Source organism: Dendropsophus ebraccatus, chromosome 5 (assembly GCF_027789765.1).
Source record: "Dendropsophus ebraccatus isolate aDenEbr1 chromosome 5, aDenEbr1.pat, whole genome shotgun sequence".
NCBI lineage: Eukaryota > Metazoa > Chordata > Amphibia > Anura > Hylidae > Dendropsophus > Dendropsophus ebraccatus.
Genome location: NC_091458.1, coordinates 50,597,867 through 50,603,916, shown reverse-complemented (window position 1 = coordinate 50,603,916; position 6,050 = coordinate 50,597,867).

Genomic DNA, 6,050 nt, shown 5'->3' with positions numbered 1-6,050 from the left:
TTAATTTAGTATGTAAAGGGCAGATATATTTAAAGGTAACCTGTCACCCCGGGCAGTCACCCCTGGACAGGGCCCCACATACATACCCACTCCTGCGTATCCCGGTGCTGGTCCTGCCACGGAAATTTGCCTGCAAATCATCTGCACGCTCAATATGCAAATTAGCGGAGATGGGTCCAATTGCCATATAGCCAATAGAGCAAAAATGGATTCTTCCCATTGGGTTTTAACAAACTAGTGCCCACACATTAAGGCTCTGAGTGACTCCACCAGCAGAATAGGGAGTACAGCTCTGGAGTAACTTCCACACAGTAATCCAACAATTTTTGGAGTCAGAACTGAAATACCAGGACCACCTGTGTTTTCAACCATAATGTCCTATCTTCTTGTGCTAAGAATTCTATCTATTTTTACTTTAGTTTATGTTAGTAATAAAACCGCTAGAGATTAGCACAACATGAGCATGCACCGGTCCACTCGTTCAGCATTTGAATACCAGTGGCTGAAGAAGTTGGATACAGCCCTAGGGAGTCTGGGAACACATGGATACAGCCTATGGCTATGTTCAAACACAGTATATTTCAGTCAGTATTTTTTTCAGTATTTTGCAAACTCAACCAGGAGTGGATTAAAAACACAGAAAGGATCTGTTCACATAATGGTGAAATTGAGTGGATGGCCGCCATATAACAGTAAATAACGGCCATTATTTTAATATAAAAGCAGTTGTTCTAAAATAACAGCAAATATTTGCCGTTAAATGACGGCCATCCACTCAATTTCAACATTGTGTGAACAGAGCCTTTCTGTGTTTTCAATCTACTTCTGGTTTTGGTTGCAATATGAGGACCACAATACTGACTAAAATATACGTAGTGTGAACCCAGCCTATAGCTATGTTCCCACACAGTATTTTTGCTCAGTATTTTGGTCAGTTTTTTGCAACCAAAACAAGGAGTGAATTGAAAACACAGAAAGGCTCTGTTCACACAATGTTGAAATTCAGTTAATGGCCGTCAGTTAATGGCAAATAACGGCCGTTGTTTTAAAATAACAGCAATTATTTGCCATTAAATGGCGGCCATCCTGTCAATTTCAGAAGTGTGTGAATATAGCCTTTCTGTGTTTTCAATCCACTCCTGGTTACCAAAATACTGAGAAAAAATAAATAGTAAACATAGCCTCAAAATGTATTCCCATCTCAATATAGTGATACTTGTAGCACTCACTAAGTTATATATTTTTACAAATACATCCATCTAGCAATCTTGCCTCCTTCTCCTGATATGGTGTTCTCCCTCTCTCATGGTTGACAGCTCATGGTTATCTAGGTTACAGACCACCACACTGCTCTAAAAGCATATATATAACTATAGTATAAATATATTTCCCTTACGTCCTAAGCAGCAGCACATAATGGGGAAGATTCTATCTTCCTGCAATGATAGGACAGATGGTAACAAGCAATAAAGAGTTAATTGCCCCGCCTATAAGGCCCTATGCTGACCTAGCCTCCTTGTGTTTTTTTCTGTCCTTCTGTGGGACAGGTGGTAGGAGGAGAGCAGGGAGCAGGCCTATGTGTGTTTCTCTGCTCTCCTTCCAATAATTCTTCTTTTCCACATGGTCGTGTGGAGAGGGAGAGTTTTTTTGTATATGTTTTTTGTTTTTATCCTGCTTTGTTGTGTACAGAGCAAAGATTTTATTTTTCTTATGGAAGCAGCCGCCATCTCAGTGATCGCTCAGCTTCTATGCTCTGGTCAGTAAGTATTATGGCGGCATCCACTGCCGGGCTGCACGTGGCTGCGAACCATGGCGCTGGTCAGACAGGACGCCGCTCGCCTGGTGTCTGTCTTCACTCTTCAGAGAGGTAAGTCATAGTCCTCCGGCCTTTTTTGTGAGGAATTGTATGGTGCCTGTGCAGGCTCTCTGCCTGGAAGCCTGACCTGTATTGCAGGAGGCCTGGGTGCAGGCTAATGGATATAAATTTCATGAGATTTATAATAGTTTATCATTTTTATTTTTTTTGCCTGTGCGAGCTCTGTGAGACAGTTCCACTATGTGATCATGCGGTATGGGTCCTGCTATGTAATAATACAGTAAAAACTATGGATCTGCTATATGTGAATGCTGCCTTAGATAAGAGCTGTTAGTTGTATGGTCACTGAGCTGTTTGTGCACCTGGTTGCTGATTTCTTGCACTAGTGGCTGGTTGTGTATTGATTGCACCTGGTATCTTTCTTACACTGGCACTGCTTTTTCATGTTGCATTGAAGCTATGAAACTGCATTGTGTGTACACAATCCTAGATTTGCTAGGTGTGTATTGGTGACACCTGATGTGTGATTCATTACACCTGAGTGTGATTCCTGGCTCTAGTACTGCGATTGAAGGATGCTGTGAGACTGCAGTGTGTGAACACAAGCCCAGAGTTGGTAAATGAATATTGATTCCTTGCTCCAGTTCTGCTGTGGAAGGATGCATTGTGTGAACACAAACCTAGAGTTGCTGTTATTGCAACTGACCTCTGATTCCTCGCTCTAACACTGCTGTGGAAGGATGCATTGTGTGAACACAAGCCTAGAGTAGCTATTTATTGCACCTAATGTCTGATTCCTTGCTCTAGCTCTGCTGTGGAAAGATGCATTGTGTGAACACAAGCCTAGAGTTGCTATTTTTTTATTACACCTAATGTTTTATTCAGTACTGCTATTGAATGAGGCAGTAAAGTTATGAAACTTCGTTGTGTGAAGACAACCCTAGGATTGCTAGTGGTGTATTGATTGCACCTTAATGTCATCTATAGCTCTGCTTTTTGTTTGATGCAGTGCAGTTATGAGACTGTATTGTGTGAACACAACCCTAAAGTTCCTGGTTGTGTATTGAGCATCTGGGGTCTTTTCTAGCACGGTTACTGATATTTAATGTTGCATTGAAGCTATAAAACAGCATTGTGTGTACACACGCCTAGAGTTGCTACATGTATAGTACTGCTATTTTTAAAGTAGTAAAACGAAGATATTGCAGGGTATGATCACAACTTTAGAGTTTCTAGTTGTGTACCGAGTATACCTGGTGGCTGTCTTACATTAGTTCTGCTATTGAAACAATGATCCATTGAAGCAAGGAGGCTGCATTGTGTGAACACAGCCTTAGAATTGCTAGTTGTGTATCAGCTGCTCTGAGGTATCTGGTTTTCTTGTACTACACAGCAGTCTGTTGCCTCTTTACCTAGCACAGGTTTATTATCATTTTATCTCACTTAATGCAGGAATCTAATGCCCAAAGCTTCAGGGTGAGGAAACCTTTGGCAAAGCTCAGTCACTTATGTATGTGTATCCTGCAAGATTCCACATCCAGATGGCAGTGGAATTTATTTTTGCTTGTAGATTGTATCTTCATTGTAACCCATTACAGAATATGCTATATCTTAAGCAGATAGTGCTTACTTCTGAGTATGCGTGTCACTCCACATTTGGCTTCCCGATCCATGGCCCCTCCATACTTGGAGAGGAGCATTAGACTTTGCCAGAGATGGATGTTCTTTCTAATAATACTCTATGTACCATGAGAATCCACCTGACTGGATTGGGAACACTCTGAGGAAGGACTCTTCCTTACAGAAAGGTACAATCTCTGCCCCAGTCTGAAAAGGAGAAGGAAATCCTCCCTTGTTCCCCATTCTATAGAAGTTTCCAGCATGGAAGGTACTGGAAGAAATGATGGATCCGTCACTAAAAGGGATCATCAATCTCAGAGGTCTTGTGGATGGGGACAAAGAAGCTTGTGACTAAAGCTTCTCTGGCAGCAACCGTGGGTTTACCTTATGATGCCATATTCTCTACAATTTCCGATCCAAAGAAGGTAAGTTGTTGGTGAACGTCCATAGATCTACAGTTCTAAGCAAAGAATGTTCCATATGGAGAACATATGCTCTGTGTTCCCCCTCCTAAAGGAGACTAACCATGCTAGTTGTGAGAGACACATATCTACATGTACCTGGCTACAGAGAAGACTGCATACACCTGCATATACCTGGCTACAGAGAAGACTGCATATTCCTTTGCATCCTTCTGAAATCACCTCAGCTCCCTTTACATTCACTAAGGTTACCTGCCGGGCCTTGGATGACATATATCTATCCTAAGATAAGAAGGGAAGTAGATGGGACACTCTTCTATGTTATGTCAGCTGTAGTAACCATCTGGAGAGAATCCAAGATCACCATTGTCTCCTTCCTGCACGAGTGATTGTTAATTATCAAAAACTTACAGTACTATATTTTCACCTACCCGTAACCATTCCTGGGTTAGGATTCCTAGAACTCCCCATTGGTGTCCCTTCACCCAATGATGATTGTCAGGTCTCATGACGTCTGCAAGCAACGAATTGAATAGGCAGGTTGGCATATGTATCCCCGTGCAGCAGATGCTGTCAGTATGGGACCAAAGAATAAACAGCCTACATTGGGTTATGGTTTATACCCACAGATAAAAGGGCCTCAACATTTTCTTCAGTCAGTGGCAGACCAATCTCGCCTTCAAAGTGGGTGGAGGAAACCACCGATCCATCTAACAAAGGGTGAGACAGGCGAAGAAGACTTTGTTACTAACAGAAGTGGCTGTTATCCAACATGTGAGAGATGAGTGCGGTACGTGAGCTCCAGTCCACTTCAGCACATCAATCTATGGGGAAGCTATTGGAGTAAGCTCAAGAATGCATCTACAGTGGTGCATATCGATCTTCAGAGCTGCATGTGATCAGTAGCATTACTGTTAAAAGCAGAAGCTGTTTTTTGCATGGACCAAGAGATCTATCCAGCAACAAGGGGAAGTCACAATACCTTAATGTAAAAGGCTAAAGCCATTATATTACCCTGACAGAAGAATGGTCTCTGGACCAGGAGATGTTCTACTGAATTGCCAGATATTACAGCGACCCATTGGTCCCATGGCCATTGCGGGTAAAACCAGGGTGCGTGGTTTTAACTCCCTAAAAACTACTGTGGACAACAATCAGTAGAAGTCTTGTAAAAGACAATACAGGATCAAGTCTCATTAATCCTGATAGCCACAGATTGTCCCAAGAGGTCATTGTGGTAATTGTTGTTCTCTCCTGATGAATATGTCCAAAAGGACATTTTGGAGACTTCCCCAGATTCCTCACCTACTGCCCCATGAGGACGGATTGTCTGGCAAATCACCAGATATTATGGCGACCCTTACGTGGACCTAATGGCCATTTCGGATAACGCCAGAATACGTGGTTTTTACTCCCTAAAACTGCTAGGGACGACAACCCGTAGTTGTCTTGTAAGGACAAGACTGAATCATGCCTCATTACTCCTAATAGCTCAAGAAGGCATGGTTGTTCTCTCCTGATGCATGTATCCAAAAGGACATTTTGGAGACTTTCCCAGAATCCTCGCTTACTGTCATAGAAGGGCAGATTGTGTCTGGGTCTGGACCACCTACGATTGACGGCCTGAAGATTGACAGGCCTGATGAGCTGAGGCTTTTTAGAATTGGTGGTAAACATGATTTTGCTATTAAGAGCAGAACCCACAAAGAGAACCTCCCTGAGGGTTAAGGACATTGTCTATCCTGATGTGAAGAATCGGACTTCTCCCATATCACTGTCTATCAAGGCGGTCCTTCGATTTCTCCAGGATGGGTTTGAGAATGGGCTGAAGCTGCGACCGTCAAAGTGCATGTCTCTGCTCTTTATGCTCTTCCAGACAGCTGACTGTCCGAAAAAATCCCTAATACAGAGATTTATTAAAGCTACGCAAAGGATTAAAGCAACTGTAATGGATCCAACTCCCAGGTGGGATCTGGGACTCGTCCTTCATCCCCTTGCACGGCTCCATTTTGAGTTCTTGTCTTTAGTTGAATTAAAATACCTGACCCTCAAGGTATGCTTCCTAGTAGCTATTACATCTGCTAAACGCAGGAGTATGTTCAGACTTTAGGAGCCACTGAACCATATCTTGTTATCCTTCAGGACTTTGTCTTTTACCCTTAAGGTTCCTTCCTTATCCAACATTACTCCGC